This window comes from Procambarus clarkii, chromosome 43, assembly GCF_040958095.1.
Source record: "Procambarus clarkii isolate CNS0578487 chromosome 43, FALCON_Pclarkii_2.0, whole genome shotgun sequence".
Classification (NCBI taxonomy): domain Eukaryota; kingdom Metazoa; phylum Arthropoda; class Malacostraca; order Decapoda; family Cambaridae; genus Procambarus; species Procambarus clarkii.
In genome coordinates, this window is record NC_091192.1 from 871,981 (window position 1) to 890,601 (window position 18,621).

General features: G+C 39.3%; 1 long non-coding RNA gene across 1 annotated transcript in view; it reads right to left on the reverse strand.

Annotated features, from left to right (window-relative positions):
• Window positions 1-17,282, reverse strand: part of LOC138349968 (uncharacterized) — an 80,462-nt gene extending 63,180 nt beyond the window's left edge. The window contains exons 1-4 of the long non-coding RNA XR_011221940.1: window positions 17,095-17,282; window positions 14,393-14,598; window positions 11,454-11,577; window positions 7,205-7,401 (exon numbers count right to left, since the gene is read on the reverse strand). This is a non-coding gene — a long non-coding RNA (uncharacterized lncRNA). The remainder of the gene's footprint in view (window positions 1-7,204; window positions 7,402-11,453; window positions 11,578-14,392; window positions 14,599-17,094) is intronic.
• Window positions 17,283-18,621: the final 1,339 nt, after the last annotated feature.

The window sequence follows — 18,621 nt, forward strand, 5'->3', positions numbered from 1 at the left end:
TGAATTTATTGTTTAAATTGTTTTTAATTTTGTTCCCAAGAGCTTTGCGAGCTGAGGCGAGAGTGCCTACGAGTTTACTGGTTAGGAATATAACAGTTGATACATTCTAAAGTAACATTTAACATCATTGATAATTTTGTGATACAGACAAGTTCCATTCCTTGTCTTTTATGTAATGAACTAGAATGGATGGTGGCAGCCCTTTTCATCTCCCTTTCTACATCTATTACTTTTCTACTATCTACCTTTCTACCACTACTTCCTACTCTCTCCTCTCCCTCCGCCTCCTTTCAAACTTTCCCTTTCAACTGACGACACTCTTCACTACTCCCAATGCTCCTAACTCCTTACTCCTCCCATCTCCCTCCTACCTCTTCCTCCCTCACCCCAAACCCTCATTCATTACTTCATTATTCATTTCATTCTTTTCATTTTCATTTTCCGACCCCCGTTACAACGGCTGTAGTCTTTCCCCGTAACTCTTGATTTTCAGTTCCGGAGTGCATATTTGTAGCATGCCGTCACACCTTTTTAAATGTATTGATGTGCTTCTTGAGATATGGGCTCCATACAAATGCTCCATATTCCAATTTGTCTCACAAAAGTCACGAAGAGTTTATTTAGTATTTCACCATCCACTGAGGGCTGGTCACTGTGGGGGCTGGTCACTGTGGGGGCTGGTCACTGTATCCAGGTAGTTAACAGTAAGTAATTGTCAAAAGAAAGCAGCAAGCCGGGAAGGCTATGTAACCAGGTAGTTAAGGACAAGTCTGAAGGTGGAAAAGACAGCATACGCTCCTCACACAATGTTGTGTGTTCCTCTTGTCACAGTCGTCCCCACACCCACTCCTAGAATCTTTATAGCTTTATTGAATGCCTTTCCACATATGTAGGTTGTGTGTGACCTATTTTCCTCCCCTTTTACGTTACATAACATGGCATTTATTTACATTTAAATCCATTTGCCACGTATTGCTTCATACAATGTTGTCCAGGTCATCTTGAAGGGGCCAAATGTTCGTTGGCTTTATGACCGTGCATGAAGCCAAATGTTCATTGGCTTCATGCACCATCACAGCCGTGCGCCAGGTCTTTGGAACCTGGAATGGGGCTTAAGTGAAGCGCCGAGCTCCCTCACCATTCACACAGTGTCTTCAAACACTGAATGCTAAATCACTGCTAGCAAACAGTGATCTAGGGGATTATGGCTAGCTGTGATCTAGGGGCATTAAACCATAATTTTAATAGGAAGAGCAATTCCAAACATATTCTTTATTAGTTCCGGACAGGCGCGTTCTACGTAGAATGGCATGAAAAAAATCTAAAAATTAACAAGTCTCCCCCTGTACTATGATGATCTTTGTGGGTAAATAATTCAGTTTAAAGCATTTGTCTAGGGAATCAGACACTGCCTAGTCTCCACTTCACCCACTACTAATTACTTGGAGAAATGATCTTCAATGTATCTCTCAATTTCGACATTGCATTGTGTTCCTCACCAAGTGTTTAACAAACTGCTAAGGGTACAGATATTCTCGCGGCTCAAACTTACCAGAAACTGTCAAGAGTTTCTCCACAGGAAAACTTTCTACTTGTTTAGTGACCTTAACAATACTATTATTACCTTGTCATCTGACATGGCCTGTAATGTACTTTATCTTCAAGTGCATAGCAACCTGCTCTACACTAACATGACCATAGCAACCTGCTCTACACTAACATGACCATAGCAACCTGCTCTACACTAACATGACCATAGCAACCTGCTCTACACTAACATGACCATAACAACCTGCTCCACACTAACAAGACCATAACAACCTGCTCTACACTAACAAGACCATAGTAACCTGCTCTACACTAACATGACCATACCAACCTGCTCTACACTAACATGACCATAACAACCTGCTCTACACTAACAAGACCATAACAACCTGCTCCACACTAACAAGACCATAACAACCTGCTCCACACTAACAAGACCATAACAACCTGCTCCACACTAACAAGACCATAACAACCTGCTCCACACTAACAAGACCATAACAACCTGCTCCACACTAACAAGACCATAACAACCTGCTCCACACTAACAAGACCATAACAACCTGCTCTACACTAACAAGACCATAGTAACCTGCTCTACACTAACATGACCATACCAACCTGCTCTACACTAACATGACCATAACAACCTGCTCTACACTAACAAGACCATAACAACCTGCTCCACACTAACAAGACCATAACAACCTGCTCCACACTAACAAGACCATAACAACCTGCTCTACACTAACAAGACCATAACAACCTGCTCTACACTAACATGACCATAACAACCTGCTCCACACTAACAAGACCATAACAACCTGCTCCACACTAACAAGACCATAACAACCTGCTCTACACTAACAAGACCATAACAACCTGCTCTACACTAACAAGACCATAACAACCTGCTCTACACTAACAAGACCATAACAACCTGCTCTACACTAACATGACCATAACAACCTGCTCTACACTAACATGACCATAACAACCTGCTCCACACTAACAAGACCATAACAACCTGCTCCACACTAACAAGACCATAACAACCTGCTCTACACTAACAAGACCATAACAACCTGCTCTACACTAACAAGACCATAACAACCTGCTCTACACTAACAAGACCATAACAACCTGCTCTACACTAACATGACCATAACAACCTGCTCTACACTAACAAGACCATAACAACCTGCTCCACACTAACAAGACCATAACAACCTGCTCCACACTAACAAGACCATAACAACCTGCTCTACACTAACAAGACCATAGTAACCTGCTCTACACTAACATGACCATACCAACCTGCTCTACACTAACATGACCATAACAACCTGCTCTACACTAACAAGACCATAACAACCTGCTCCACACTAACAAGACCATAACAACCTGCTCCACACTAACAAGACCATAACAACCTGCTCTACACTAACAAGACCATAACAACCTGCTCTACACTAACATGACCATAACAACCTGCTCCACACTAACAAGACCATAACAACCTGCTCCACACTAACAAGACCATAACAACCTGCTCTACACTAACAAGACCATAACAACCTGCTCCACACTAACAATCAGCCATAACAACCTGCTCTACACTAACAATCAGCCATAACAACCTGCTCCACACTAACAATCAGCCATAACAACCTGCTCCACACTAACAATCAGCCATAACAACCTGCTCCACACTAACAAGACCATAACAACCTGCTCTACACTAACAAGACCATAACAACCTGCTCTACACTAACAAGACCATAACAACCTGCTCTACACTAACAAGACCATAACAACCTGCTCTACACTAACAATCAGCCATAACAACCTGCTCTACACTAACAAGACCATAACAACCTGCTCTACACTAACAATCAGCCATAACAACCTGCTCTACACTAACAATCAGCCATAACAACCTGCTCCACACTAACAATCAGCCATAACAACCTGCTCCACACTAACAATCAGCCATAACAACCTGCTCTACACTAACAATCAGCCATAACAACCTGCTCTACACTAACAATCAGCCATAACAACCTGCTCTACACTAACAAGACCATAACAACCTGCTCCACACTAACAAGACCATAACAACCTGCTCTACACTAACAAGACCATAACAACCTGCTCTACACTAACAAGACCATAACAACCTGCTCTACACTAACAATCAGCCATAACAACCTGCTCTACACTAACAATCAGCCATAACAACCTGCTCTACACTAACAATCAGCCATAACAACCTGCTCCACACTAACAAGACCATAACAACCTGCTCCACACTAACAATCAGCCATAACAACCTGCTCTACACTAACAATCAGCCATAACAACCTGCTCTACACTAACAATCAGCCATAACAACCTGCTCTACACTAACAATCAGCCATAACAACCTGCTCCACACTAACAAGACCATAACAACCTGCTCCACACTAACAAGACCATAGCAACCTGCTCTACACTAACAAGACCATAACAACCTGCTCTACACTAACAAGACCATAACAACCTGCTCCACACTAACAAGACCATAACAACCTGCTCCACACTAACAAGACCATAACAACCTGCTCCACACTAACAAGACCATAACAACCTGCTCTACACTAACAAGACCATAACAACCTGCTCTACACTAACAAGACCATAACAACCTGCTCTACACTAACATGACCATAACAACCTGCTCCACACTAACAAGACCATAACAACCTGCTCCACACTAACAAGACCATAACAACCTGCTCCACACTAACAAGACCATAACAACCTGCTCTACACTAACAATCAGCCATAACAACCTGCTCCACACTAACAAGACCATAACAACCTGCTCCACACTAACAATCAGCCATAACAACCTGCTCCACACTAACAAGACCATAACAACCTGCTCTACACTAACAATCAGCCATAACAACCTGCTCTACACTAACAAGACCATAACAACCTGCTCTACACTAACAAGACCATAACAACCTGCTCTACACTAACAAGACCATAACAACCTGCTCTACACTAACATGACCATAACAACCTGCTCCACACTAACAAGACCATAACAACCTGCTCCACACTAACAAGACCATAACAACCTGCTCCACACTAACAAGACCATAACAACCTGCTCTACACTAACAATCAGCCATAACAACCTGCTCTACACTAACAATCAGCCATAACAACCTGCTCTACACTAACAATCAGCCATAACAACCTGCTCTACACTAACAATCAGCCATAACAACCTGCTCCACACTAACAATCAGCCATAACAACCTGCTCCACACTAACAATCAGCCATAACAACCTGCTCTACACTAACAATCAGCCATAACAACCTGCTCTACACTAACAATCAGCCATAACAACCTGCTCCACACTAACAATCAGCCATAACAACCTGCTCCACACTAACAATCAGCCATAACAACCTGCTCTACACTAACAATCAGCCATAACAACCTGCTCTACACTAACAGCCATAACAACCTGCTCCACACTAACAATCAGCCATAACAACCTGCTCCACACTAACAATCAGCCATAACAACCTGCTCTACACTAACAATCAGCCATAACAACCTGCTCTACACTAACAATCAGCCATAACAACCTGCTCCACACTAACAATCAGCCATAACAACCTGCTCTACACTAACAATCAGCCATAACAACCTGCTCTACACTAACAATCAGCCATAACAACCTGCTCTACACTAACAATCAGCCATAACAACCTGCTCCACACTAACAATCAGCCATCGGCAGTATACTGTCAATATTGAAGCTACGTGAAATCAAGATAAAAATATTATAAATATTCCAGAATGAAGACTATAGAGTTATGAGGTGTATAAAAAGTTGTAATACTGTTCATACTGCCAAAGACTGTCTAGAAGCCAATAGTCTTGGCTGAAGGGATCTCTGTGCACCTGGTACTTCCGCACACTGCATCACTGAATAAATATGAACATTTAAAAATCAAGATAATCACAAATCTTCAAACAATGAAGTATTCAAATAGCAAGTCTATACTAGAATACATTTGAGCAAAGTCTCCCAAGTTTACCTACTGTAGGCAGGTGCAGGTAAGTGGCTAACATTTCCTATGCCACTTACTGCATGATGTGAGGACGTAGTAGGCTAATTATAATTATATGTAACAAGTTCATCACAGATTGAAACTGCTTAAAGAAATTTGGTATTCAGTACCTGAACCCAATCTGTGACTAACCTCTCTACCACTTAACCGCATGATTGCTATAATAATAATTGTGTCGGGGGACAGGAAGCTAGAGTGTTTTATACACGTTAGGCTTATATCGACGTCCCCTCCCCCCTCCGCCCCCCTCAAGGTTGAATTACTGACCCCGCCCAGACTACAACCCCACAACAAGCTCACAACCCTGTACTTACTTACTGCTAGGTGAACACGACATTAGGCAATAGGAAATGTGCCCAACCATTTTTGTCCAGCCTGGGATTCGAACCCGGAATTCTCTATTCAAGTTTAAGTATGTTTATTGAGACAAGAAAAATACATCTCTATGTAGCTTAGGCTATTTCTACCCCCCATTTCTCTATTTTGAGTCGAGTACGAACCCGACTATACTACCGGAAAAAAGGGTCCCATTGGGGACCCCTTAAATATTGTTCCCGGGAGAGTATGGGGGGGGGTCTTAATACGTTAACTAACTAGAGCAATTATACAACACTGAATACTGGGCCAGGAAATAATTCGGTGAGATTATTTAATTCCATGAATTGTACAGTCAATGTGATAGCTTATCCAAGATGAGCTCAGAGACCCCTGACAGTTCTAGAAAATCTATACAATATGGCCAGAAATAATGACAACCTTGAGTATAGAGGTCTGCTTCTGTTGACAACTCATACAATTTTCTCCTTCGTGGAGCTGTCCCCAGATTTCCGGGCACAGATTAATTAATTTTCGTGAGTCTTTACTCTTATTATACCATTATCTTCCACACGATATACCACCACGGAGAACAAGTGCATTAACACACAAATCATATACCGTCAACTTTCAGTGCTGTATATGCGTACAATGATCCTCAAATAACAAATGTAATATTTACACCATCTTTGCAAACTGCTGCCATCGCCTACTCTACCTCACCCATCATCTTTACCTTCCTTTCCACATGCCCCCCCCCCGCCCCATATACACTAATAATCTCTCCAACCGTATCATTCATCATGACCTAACAGCCTTAATACAACATCCTTAATTTTCAATTTAAACTTTTGCACTCCATACCTATGGATGCGTTTTATTTTTATTTTATCTATTGTCCTAACACCACACATGCTTACAATCTGTTTATGTCTATTACTTTAAATCTTTAATGTTCACGTTCATATTTGAGCAGTGACCCGCCCAGACGACACTCCAAGGAGCTTCTCATCCTTAACTTCCTCTGCATGAGCCACTATCCTATCCTCACTATTTAACTTTGCTTGCAAACATTCCTTTTTAATTGCACATGACTTGTGTTTAAATTTATCCAACATTATTTGTTATGTTCCTGTACCATATAAAATATGAAATGAAGAAATAGCAAGAAATACAGTGGATAAAACCAGAAAATTCACTAACCTATTAATCGTCGACGATCCTTAATAAATCACTCGTTTCTTATCGATAAAAATAATTTGTTTAAATGTAGTCACTGGAGTCTTCGTTGCTACTAGACCGTTGTTGTAATTACTGCCGGACGTGTGTAGTTCACATTACTACTGCTCACTTTACCCAAATATCCCAACAAATGTCAGCTTGCAGCCTTCCCTGCACGTCTGGAAAAATGTAATATTTTTAATTTCCTAAACGGGTTCCGTCTATACACAAGTTTATAATATATAGTGTTAACTATGAAAAATAAAGTTAAAAATTAAACTTAACTTGTAGTTTTAATAATATAATTTTATAGGGTAATTTGAGGCAGGTCTGCCATTTACTGTATGATCACTTGTCAAGAAAACCCCTTCAGTGATTACTCGAAATGATTACCTACTGAAAAAAAATTAGGCGAGGCTGATATTGTCACGATCAATCGCCAGAAATACAAAGCAACAAAGTCCTAACAAGAATTTTACATTTGAAGAAACCGATTTTCGGTAAATTTCTATAAACATTTAAACTATAATTCATAACTGGCCAAGCTGTCAGTGGTCAGCGCAATCAGGTCACAGCCGAAAGGGCCCGGGTTCGATTCCCGTGACAGAACAAAGATGTTTAAGCACCGTTTTCTTTCACCTGGTGTTCTGTTCACCTTGCAATAAGTAGGCAGGACTTTACAATGGTCCAGGACGGAACGAAGCGTCGTTTATCCATTGCCTGGTGTGTGGTTTGGTCACCATAAGCCAACCCGTCCTCACCCTACGCTGTATAGAGCAGCGGCTGTCCTCCCCACACGAAGCCACCAATTGGAACAGTATTTAAAACTGCTTTGTTCTCACATAAATTAATATTATGCATACAAATTCTATGTATAGTTAGGTGTTTAGGTTCTGTTGGCTATTATTTGTATTTGAAGTACGTGGATGAAGCATTTATAGCAACCCGTCCTCAGACCAAGTCCATTCCAACCAACGGTCGACCCCAAAACGCATTTACAAATGTTAACATTACCATACAGTGCATATTTAGACATTGGTTAGGTTGTGTTTAGGTTCTGTTGTCGTTTGTATTTGTAATACGTGGGTGAAGTCTTTACACCGTTGTGGTTCCAACTAAATTCAGCGAAACACTTGTCTGAGAAGTGTTCGAACCTCATCAGTTGTGAGTAAGCCGTTTTTCAGTCATAAACAGCGGATTTGGCGGGAGCATGGAATGGACATCGGTCTTTGTTTATGAGGATGGTCTATCAAAGTGTAGGAAACCAAGACAATGTTTACGGTATGGAAAATGTTGTCTGGTAACGAGATCAAGCTCTGTCTTAATGCTGTTAAAATCAAACTAGAAACGCTTAACTAATTTAAAAGTATTGGGCAGCCAATGAATTAAGAGCAAGAGAGAAGTAGCACCCACATGTTGCATTCTGCCAGAAGGGGAGTTGGAAATGAAGGGTTATCGAAGACTAAATAATGCAAGGTTAAAGCAAATATTCTATGCCAACTGAAAATTCTTGGGGATTGTGAAATGTGCGCTAGTAGTGGCTGTAATGTCAAACATTTAATATGCATTGTCAAACAGGTAATCAAAGTCGAGCCAAATACAAAAATAATTTGAATATAGGTAACTATATTAAGATAGTAAATCTAATAAGATCACTTCTGGTGTCATAGACCACCAGAAGTGACAATGAAATTAAGGTATATCTGGCCAGAAATACCTAGGGCACCCAAGCCTAATTATGCTTACATTATAGGCAACTAATGTGTCAGAAAAACCGACACATTTACTAACTTTTAATACAATATGCAGATAATATTGCCGTTTTGTAATAAATTAAACCCTAGAAATAGTGTTTTTATCACTCAGAAAATAAGGCACAGTGGAATTTTCCGTAGAGGAAAACGGGGATATCATTGCCACGTCGCTATTAAATTCACCAGCTACAATATTGGGAATTATTCTAAATACATCAGTCTCTAAACTGTAATCATAATAACATTTCCCTTGAACCAACTTTATTATCAATACCAGAGTAAATGTGGGCCCTCTATCCACTTGATAAAACACATCTGGAGAACACGGGATGCGGGTAGTGGGAGGAGGACCAGCCAGTAGCCATTTTAACCCTGGACAGTTCAGACTAGTGATGTCATCACTTTATTGTACCATACAAGTTATTACCAAAGAGTTAGACAGCACAAACCGACACCGTCGTATCCAGACATGGCATATCTTTACAGTATACTAGATCTACAGAGCTCTTATTTCATTGTGTAATTTACTCCTATGGTAATGCCGTATATAAACAAAACACCATGGTGAGCAATACTTTCATCCCCTTATTTCAGAATATTATAATATACCTGTTAACAAAATTATTTATGTGCATCAAATATTACTGTGCAATCTCGTTGGCAGGTAAATTGGGAAGTGAAGTCATCAATGTGGAACCACTCAACGAAGGAGACCACGTACGTGACTGGCTGGCAACCCACTACTGTACACCATTGATGATCAAGCCTTATCAGAAAAGGCTTCACCAGTATTAATTAATATCTTGTAGTTGTAATTTAACATCCAGTAATATTATAGTGATATATATATTCCCCATAATGTGTAAGGAAGCGATTTGTGGGAATTTTTAAATCATACAGGCTACTTTAATCATCATAGTTTACTATCGAAAAATATAAATTAACGTAAAATATAAATTACTATATAAACATTACATAGCAATATATATATTACTAAATAAATATAAATCTCACAGGTCATTTTCCTCACAATTTAAGTATAAACTAGGCAAATTAAACAATGCATAGGAGGATTTTTCAACGTTAAGAAAACTCACAAATTGCCCGGTATGAAGTCAAAACAAGAAACTGTTCTGGCCACCTGGGAAACCCTTGTAAATAATACCCCAACACAGGTAGGGCAGAGTTACCATGAAAGTGTTGATCACTGTATGGAATAGGTGATCAAGTGGCCAATTTTCATAACCCAGATTATAATACGGCATGAATAAATCCAATAAACAAAAACGCGACACTACGCGTTTCTTAAAATGAACGAATGATTACAGTTGAATGACAGAAATAAGAATTCAAAGTCTAGGAACTGAGGAGTTATATTACCTGAATGATTAAGAAATTGCCAAGTGCGAGCTGGATAAAGATCTGAGGGTGTCGTGATTAATAGGATTTTAAGCTAAGATATAAATATATAATTGTTAAAAAATAGCCAAATAAGATACTGGTATTAATAATTATCATAGCATTAAGACTGCTGTTATTCTTCAGCTTTATCTTACTCCCTTGTACAAAGGAAAGCTGCACAGCATACAGAAAAAAAAGACAAAAGTTCCTGCAAGTCATTAGAAACCTCCCAAATGGAAAGAATAATTCACTCACTATTTGCATTACATTAAAAGGCATAAATAGAGGGGTATATGACAAGTATACAAATGATTGAAAGGGTATACCATGTGAATGTGGTGCTAAATATATCAATAAAAAATAGAGCATAAACAATGCACACTGTTTAAGGTCAGGTTAGAAATATTTTTGGCTTAGTGCTTCAATTCTTTAGCTCATTACATGCCTAACCCTTTCCTCCACCGCCCACGGGATAGGTATGGGGTGCATAATAAATGACAAATTGTTTGGAAATAGGGCTTCAGAAATAACATATGAAAAGTTGCCAGGTACTGTAATAGACAAAGTCACTAGGTTGTTTTAAGTGTTGGTTAAACATACGCGTGGTTGTAGTTGAACACAAATACGAACTTGGGCCATCAGGACTTTCAATTTACATTATCCTCCTGTTCTTGTGTTTTTCCATATTGGCCAAGGGGGGTACAGATGAATGTAGTGGCTTTATCCCCCTTCCTCCATCCACCATGTTCTGTCCCCCCCCCCCCCCACCCCCGAGCTGTCTCTTATCCTAAGTGTTTGCGTCATTTCTTTAGGCTCAAGCTAAGCAAAAGGGGGTTTAAGCTGAAAAGCTCGCCCTCCAGTAATACCTCGGCCCGACTTTGTACTGCCTCTATATTGCATATCTGCTTCTGATTAACTAATTCACTAAAAAAACTTATTATCCCACACTGCAATTATGTCGAATAAATATTTTCTTTAAATGTATTTCATTATATTTATCAAAAACCATTGTAAAAAGTACGAAATAACATGCATAATTTAGTTTACACTGTAACAAACTACAAGATAAACTATACCTGCAACTAGAGATAGTCGGTCAGTTTTTTTATGTGTAGATGATTCTACACATTCTGTGGATAGCAGTCATATGATTCTACAGTGAACTCTCGGTTAACCAACAAAGATCTCGACACCATGCATCTGCGGAGAGAATAAAATATATATATTCAAGCTTTTATAATTTGAGTAAAAAACAAAGCAAATCGCAGCTCTACACTGGATACTTTGTGAGGAAATGTTGCGGGAGAAACTTTGACAAGTATACCTACGTATGGATATAATATGAATAGAATACATGTACAGTATACACCTTAGCGCCAAATTTATTTGCTGTCAGAGCTAATGCACCTTATTACGTTTGGCCTGGTTACGATAATTTAAGTAATTTTTATTTCAATTAACAAAACTTTGGGAGCGATCTTTCTTTCAAGTCATGGAAGAAAACGTGACCGCATCAATACAGGACAGTGAAAAAAGAATTTGATGGCAAGATAGACCGGCAGAAAATTGAAAAAAGCAAACTTAAATATGATATTGGTTGAATATAAACAGCATTGCATTAAGGTTAACAAAACAGTTTATTTTCATCGAGTTCAAGAAGCGACAGAGGCTAGTCGAGAACTATTATTTCTACAAATGTTTACAAGTTTCTAAATTTACAAAACTACAATTTTAAATGTCATATTTTATTTTAATCTTTCTAGTGGTTATAGAATGGTAATGGTAACCATAAGAGAGCGCCAAGCCAGTGCGACTACAGCACTTGGAACGGATACGAAGACAAGGATCTGACATAGGACAAAAGGAACTATGCGGTAGTTATTGAAGAAAGTGCAGCCAGTGACATTTGTCCATTCATTTACTAATATTTGTCAAATTTACACATTATACATTTTGCTATGACCTTCACCTCTGACGGACAGGTGCATTTCTCATGCAGTTTAGATGGCATTTGTATGTATACACACAATTATTACCTCTTTTTCAAGGAGAGGTGATAGGGGATTTATCAACCCTGATAAAATAAAGCGATATAGATTAAGAAGTTAAAAATACTCAAAACAGACCTTAACACCTTAACTACTCAACCAATCCTCCACACTAAACAACATCAAGCAGTCTCTGATTTTTATTTTTTGTATTAACATATATAGGTACACATCTGCCTTTATGCAGCTACCCTAGGCTGTATGTTTAGTCATAGAGGGCCAGGTGGTCAGTAGTCTACACTGGCAAACTTTGATGCATCATTACGATTTTCTCGAGAACACGAGAGTTTATCAAGTGAATGCAGGTACCTCATACAGCAGACGTGAACGGTCTAGTGACTGCACATTCAATAATGTAGCAAGAGATCATAACTGGGTTCCGGCTCAGAGCACCTGGAGTGCTCAGGATTGGCAGATTTGTAGCCTCGGCACCGCAACACTCCAAGTTAATATCCACGGCAGTTCCCACCGCTTCATACGACCCTGTGAGGTGCTTCTACTTAATTATTTAAAATGTCACTCGTTCAAATCTTTTAGTAAATCCACGTTATTTTATTCCCCACCACTTTGTGAGTTACTGCTCGCTTGCTCAAGCACTATACCCATCCTAGCGCACAAGTATATTTGGACTTCGTTACCATCTACACAAACTCCCTTCACTGCCATCCTTATTCTTTCAATCATTGACGAAATCCCATTTATGTTATTCCCTCATTCTAACTGTTTACTGACTTCATTCCACATTCGTCACATGTTCAATTCCGTAGTCTTAGCTATCCTATCCAAACACCACACATGCATTTAAGGTTATCCATTGCCTGTTAAAAATTAATGCACCCTATTTTGCTTTAAAACAAGCATTTAATACTTGGGTTCCATAATAGGTCATTCATCTCACAAACGGCAGAGTCTGGGTTCGGGTCATGAGCAGAGTGAATCAGTGAGCACCATTCCTCCTACCCAGCCCCCCTCCCCCCACCCCCCCCCCCCCGCGACTCTGCTCGACTCTGTACTGTATTTAAAATAAACTAATCTTGTTCTAGTCTACATGTCGCTGAATACCTTAATCGCTTCATATACCTTGTCCGTGGCCTAGGTTCCAACATTAAATATTTCCTCTAAATAATATCACCTCAATTATACAAATTTACATTTCCTTAACGTTTTCACCTTAGAGGCACAATGTATATGCTATGTATATTCCATAAGCATTCCATGATTTATGCACCTCTTGCAATTTTTTAATATTGACGTCATATATTCAAGAGTTCGGGTTGCCACTGCTGTCTCATCAGTTGCACGAGACCTGTATTTTGAACCCCCATCATCATCATCGTCACAGGTCCCCAGCAAGCATTACTTGCACGCACTAGATCAACTTTAAAAACTAGGCTATTAAAGTCACTAAAAACCGTTGACTATGAACAGTAACAAATACGAACGTTTTTATTCAACTGTTGTCGATAGAAATATTGAAATGCATTAAAAAAAAAACTAAGTCACGCACAGTGCTGCAAAGATGGCTTTGCCCCACAAATATCTGTAAATTCAAAGGAACTAACAATATAATTCAATAGCGTGTTGAGAATCTTACTAATCGCAGATACACTAAATATGTTTGACTGAAATAGTATGAACCAAGCATAGAAGACAAACACAATTACCGCGAGTAAGAAACCATAAAGACAAGTGTACAGTATATGCACTGGAGCAAACGTGTTACCCCATCCATATATATATATATATAAATGTAATAATTTCCCCTGTAAATTGATATAAATATAATCTCAATCATTTAAGGAAAAACAAAGAGGTTTAAAGTTCACGTTTTGTGATATGAAACACTTGTTTACTGAGAATTATACTACTGTATATATAATTTAGTATTTCCTTGTAAAATTATGTATATAATTTATATTGTACGTTATTAAAGATAAAAAATATATATATTGCCCAGGTACACTTACCTCATTGTAACAACAATTTACATGTGCAGCTCTCCAGTATGGGATAGCAACATTAACATTTGCCGTAGAATGGCTGAATGACATTTCCAGAGTGGCTTAGACCTGCAGACTAAGGTCTCGATACACTACAGGGGTTTAGCGGTTGACTAGTAGAAGACTCAACTAAAGGGAAGATGGGAAGATCATCCACAAATGCTCACATTTTTCTGAAAAATAAAATAGTAAAATAAGGAAAGTACAGCCAGTAATTATCAACACAGTATAAATTATCAAGACTTTTTTACTTTTTTATCTTTAATAAAATACAATATAAATCATATATACATAAGTTTTACAAGGCAATACTACATAACATATACAGTAGTATAATTCTCAGTAAACAAGTGTTTCATTATCATAGAACATAAACTTTAAACCCCTAAATGTTATACTTATTTTTATTTAAATGATTTACAGTATGGGAGATTATATTTACATTTTTTACAGGGCAAATTATTACAGTTATATATATTTTATATAATTCTCAGTAAACAAATTCTCCATATCATCACCGAGCATGAGCCATAAACCCCAAATGTTATACCTGATCCTGCCTCGCAAGAACTTCAATATTTTGTCTACTGAGTAACCCTCCTGCCTGCCTATCCCCACACAGTAACCCTCCTGCCTGCCTATCCACACACAGTAACCTTCTTGTCTGCCTATCCACACACAGTAACCCTCCTGCCTGTCTATCCACACACAGTAACCCTCCTGCCTGCCTATCCACACACAGTAACCCTCCTGCCTGCCTATCCACACACAGTAACCTTCTTGCCTGCCTATCCACACACAGTAACCCTCCTGCCTGCCTATCCACACACAGTAACCTTCCTGCCTGCCTATCCACACACAGTAACCCTCCTGCCTGCCTATCCACACACAGTAACCCTCCTGCCTGTCTATCTACACACAGTAACCTTCTTGCCTGCCTATCCACACACAGTAACCCTCCTGCCTGCCTATCCACACACAGTAACCCTCCTGCCTGCCTATCCACACACAGTAACCTTCTTGCCTGCCTATCCACACACAGTAACCCTCCTGCCTGCCTATCCACACACAGTAACCCTCCTGCCTGTCTATCTACACACAGTAACCTTCTTGCCTGCCTATCCACACACAGTAACCCTCCTGCCTGCCTATCCACAAACAGTAACCCTCCTGCCTGCCTATCCACACACAGTAACCTTCCTGCCTGCCTATCCACACACAGTACCCCTCCTGCCTGCCTATCCACACACAGTAACCCTCCTGCCTGCCTATCCACACACAGTAACCCTCCTGCCTGCCTATCCACAAACAGTAACCCTCCTGCCTGCCTATCCACACACAGTAACCTTCCTGCCTGCCTATCCACACACAGTAACCCCTCCTGCCTGCCTATCCACACACAGTAACCCTCCTGCTTGCCTATCCACACACCAAAAAATGTAATCAGAAAGTAACAATTATTGTATTCTTAATTTTCTTGCATTTTATGTCAATATGAAACATTAAAAAACTCATTAACTCCACTCTAATACTTGGTCCACATAAAGCTTTAAGAGTGTCTCTAATCCAGTTTACAAGAACAACTTTCTGCTTACAGAAATAAAATATATGCTTATTATTCTCAATTTCAGTACATTGATCACACCTATTGAGTAAGCCTAAGTCAGAAAACCATTAGGCTCCATTAAGTATAATGTTATATGGTAATTTCTTCTACAATTTCCTAATATTTGAATATCGGGCAACTTGTGTTACTATATTTCCAGATGTTTCAGAAGTTCTGGGGACATGCCTTAAGATATTTAATGGAGAGCAGTTAATGTTCTAATACATTATAGATGCAAATAATTACATCACACCCTATTGTGTATCTCAAATCAACCGACTCCTGTTTTTAGTGATGGGTCTGTTCAGTTTGGCACAGGTAGAGCAGGTTGTGCATGTGCAATATATAAAGGGAATCAAATGATCATGTCTAGTGCACACAGATTGAACGACTGGGCTGCACAACACTGAGCTATTGGGTATTTATCTAGCCACCGAGTACTACCTTAAACTCGATGGGGTGGAGTGATATTCTGCGACTCTAAAAGTACTCTGCAGTCTTTAAACATCCCGTCAAAATTAATGTCTTAGACAAATCTAAAATAAACTTAAATATTCAAAGGCCTAGTATAGCACACGTATAGACAATATTAGACCTCAGATTTCGTGTATTGGGCCTAGGAAGGTTAGGTAAGATTGTCTTTTCAACAAATACCGAATCTTTTTCCGGTTTGTCCAAATTCAATAATAACGATGTCTACTTTATACTTGTCCATGACGTCATATATATGCTATGGTCCTCATCGCTACTGTAAGTACTAACTAAACAGGTTAGGCTACATTTAGGCAAGTGGTAGTGTGCCACCAACCAGGAGTAATGTGCCGAGTAACGTAACATGTTCACCTACAAGAGGCGAGGAGTAATAAAGTATCAACTTGCTGTGATGTTTGCCATCCTCTCTCACATTACGTGCGTGAGTGAGTGAGCATAAGTACACACACACACACACATCTGCACAGCTCACAACACCAAGATAGCATGAGTGCTATCTATAAACTAGGGCAGTAGTCGGTGTTTACAAGGAAATAAGACAGTTGTCAAGTTATTATATCTATATACGTACGCGTCCATCCAGTGGCAGGAATCATGGCCACCACCGCCGAGGTCAACCCACAGCACATACACCAAGCAGATAATAAATGAGTGTTGTCCACACGTAACGTGCCTTAAGGTGTTATATCACGAGAGACGTCCCGGCCAAGTTGTCCTCAACGCCGCCGCCGCCGCTCCTCTGGCGGGACCCATCACCTGTATTCCTCCGCGCTCCTCCATACACTGTGCTTCAGAACACCATCTTCAGCAAGGTCACTTTGTTACATGTGCCCTTCATCTATAATAATTGAATATGCTTCCAGTGCAATATTGTTAATGAAAAACGCTGATTTGTAATTCGTGTTGAAACGGACTAGTTTTTTAAGGATATCAAGGGAGTCGTTGCTAACAACGGTCACGTCTAAGATCCTCCAGGAAAGAATCTGTAGTTTATTTTATGCATATTTGAGTTATAATTATGATATCTAGAGTTCAAAGCTTTAGTTGAATTAATCCAACAACGTTCTAACTTATTGGTATTAATCATCGTCTAATTTTATTACAAGCCTAATGCTGACAGTAATAAATGGCGTCATAAATAGTGGATTTACTGTGCTTCTGTTATAACTACGTTTACAAAGCTCTCTTTTTCCTGTTTATCAATTACATGTTTAATCCTTAAAATTTTGCGATTTTGAGGAAATTTCACTGAACGTAATGAATTTTCGTGGCAAGGTTTGGTTGCAGCTCGAGGAGGAGGAAGTGAGATGAGCCACAAGTTGCCATCAGTGATTATTATAATAGCGTATTACAGTCATCTCCAGTACCCACCTACCAAATGCATACTTACCCGGGTTTGTTCTCGAATCACAATCGGGAATTCAGGATTCAAATCTCGGGACGGCAGAAATGGTTGGGCGCGTTTCCTATCACCTAACGCCTCTGTTCACCTAGCAGTAACTGGGTACAAGTTAGTCAGCGTGTTATGGGGTTCCATCCTGGAGGTGTCAATAGTTCGACCTTAGTAGTGGAAATCTCTATTTCCTGTCCCTCGACACAGTGATTTAAATTAATATCTTTACTTAATGTTTCCTTACCAAACATTTTCCTTCCTAATGTATACTTGTTTAACCTGCAATAATATGTTAATATGGAACGGAGTTCAGGATAAAAATATAGTGTGTACATATTGTGAGGAATGGGCTTCACTTTTTGTGTATTCAGAGCTATGTGCTCATTTCCTACTGTCTGTCTTTAATCTTTGCTGAGAAACCTCCTGCCATTCTGTATATCAATAAGTACGTTGACCACTTCAGCTTTTTTCCTTCAGTTAAGTGCCTGGAAATTTGCTTAATATAGCAATCATTACTTTTTTAATTGAACAAAACAATTTTTATATAGAAACCAGAAGTTAAACACAAAGAGATCTGTTAGATTTATATATACTTATTTGTTAAAGGGATAGAACAGTAAGGTAATTATTCAATCTATATAAATAAAGAGAGAAAAGATAAAGATTATCTCAACATTTCAGTAACTAATTTTATTAGACATGAAA